The sequence below is a fragment of the Montipora capricornis genome, chromosome 3 (genome assembly GCF_036669925.1).
Source record: "Montipora capricornis isolate CH-2021 chromosome 3, ASM3666992v2, whole genome shotgun sequence".
Taxonomy (NCBI): Eukaryota; Metazoa; Cnidaria; class Anthozoa; order Scleractinia; family Acroporidae; genus Montipora; species Montipora capricornis.
Window position 1 is genome coordinate 47,266,237 of NC_090885.1, and position 1,952 is coordinate 47,268,188.

At 39.4% G+C, this 1,952-nt stretch overlaps 1 protein-coding gene across 1 annotated transcript in view; it reads right to left on the minus strand.

Annotated features, from left to right (window-relative positions):
• Window positions 1-1,492: 1,492 nt before the first annotated feature.
• Window positions 1,493-1,952, minus strand: part of LOC138043284 (uncharacterized) — a 2,916-nt gene continuing 2,456 nt past the window's right edge. Inside the window, exon 2 of the mRNA XM_068889475.1 lies at window positions 1,493-1,952. This exon is cut by the window's right edge and continues 1,715 nt beyond it. The gene's annotated coding sequence lies outside the window, so the exon portion shown is untranslated.

Consider the following 1,952-nt stretch of genomic DNA (forward strand, 5'->3'; position numbering starts at 1 on the left):
TCTTTATACAGATATACATTCAACTTTGACTCTCAGACAAACCTACACTCCTTATATCTGCTTTAGTTGAAATTGTTCGTTATTCACTGTTTGGTTGAAAGGTATTATAGCAAATCTAGAAAAAGTAATGCGTTTATTGAAAATCAAATGTTTGCCTTTCATTAGTCTCTGCCATGACATTAGCTTCCGGTCGATTCATGAAAACGATCAAAAACGCCTAAATTAAGAGTAGTGACGTTAAAAGGGAGAAATTGTTCAGTTGTCATGCGCGCATTCCAGTACAAGCGCGCACTGATCTTATCGTACGTATTTCTGAGGTAGTTTATGACGCTACTCTAATTAAAGTGCAATTTCATCTTCCGTTGCCCATGGATTGGATTACAGAGAAATTTAAGGCGGTCTTTCCAGGATTTAAAGAACGCAGAAGTGCTTTTAGTAAGTACACCTAATGCGAAGTAGTCCGCGCGCAAAACTGATTTAACTTAATTAACCTTATTACTACTTGTAGCTTTAGACTGACCGAGCTAAGATTACCGATACTACAGCATGACTATTGGTTGTTCACACTACAGGAAATTCTTCTTATTTCCGGCAAGATTTATAAGGCTGGTTTCCATATAATCGCAGATGATCGCAAATCGCAGATCGCAGAAAGTTCATATGGAGACACACTTCTGCGATCCTGCGAGCATATGGATGCCAAAGTTCTGCGATCTGCGATCGAAACGCATCCCATAATATTTTTTAATTTTGACCCATGATTCAACCCTTCTTAGCAAGAAAGCCCAAATGTTCGCTTATGTTCGTTACTCTCTGTCAAAAACACGAAGTTCTCTCACAAGTTTGTGGAAAGCCCCAAGTTCTTATCTCTTCATGAATATTTTTCGAACCCAGAACCGATGTTTCCTTCGGTTTTGAAGCTGACGATGTCGTCGCTTCAGGACTAAAAGAAGAAATAAATTTGCTTGCAGCAAAATTGCCTCCTCGATGTCCGTCATGTTGTTTGGTGCGATTTTCCCGAGAGCACAACGCACGTGTACATTTGATATTTCTGCTGACCGAAATGTATGGCTACAGTCGGCTCTGCGATCTTTTGCGATCGTCTGCGATCATATGGAAACCAGTAAATTAGGTGTTCATGTGGACGGAAGTATACGACAAAGGATATAATGATACTGAGAAACATACAAAGATAAGATGGGACCCACCGAAGCAACAGCAGATACGAGGAGAAAATGCGAGACTAAGCGCTGTTTTGAAGTCGGCCGAGTGTAGAAGAAAACGAGAGTCAAGACTGCAAAAATTATCCTAAAATCTAGTGGGTCCCATTCCGTCGCGACAGGTTTCTTTCAATCTCCCTTCCCTTTTCACCGTAGACCTGAAATTTATGCATCGGAGTTTGACCTTTTTTTCACTGACTTCCCCTACGTGATCTCCAAGAACCAAACTTTTTCAATCAGTTAAGGTGGGGCTTTACCTGAAAAAAGCGCACTTTTTGTATAGCATGTAGCAATCACAGTTTTAATCCAAACCATAACAAACTTTATATAACTGGAAAGCTTATACTCCAAAGGTTCTGAAAACGAATGTTTTTATGCACTGCCAGCAAAAGTAACCTGGTACCAGGCTGTCAAAGGCACTACCCGCAGTGCAAAACCCTCGGGTACCTGAGAAAAGATTTCTCTTTGCAGACTTCACAGACAAATAAACTTCTTATGTTATTTCAAAGAATAGTACCTAATTGTTGATATGAATGGAGGATTTTGCAAAATTGTAAAATCACATGCCAAAAGAGCCATCTCAAGTTAAACCATCAAAATGTGGGGGATTTTTCATTGATCATTTTTTCCCCAGCAAGCCCTTGACAAATTCCCTCATTCATATCAATTCATTTAATGAGCACTAACTCTCCTGAAAATTTCAGGTCAATAGCTTAAATCTTTCTTGAAATA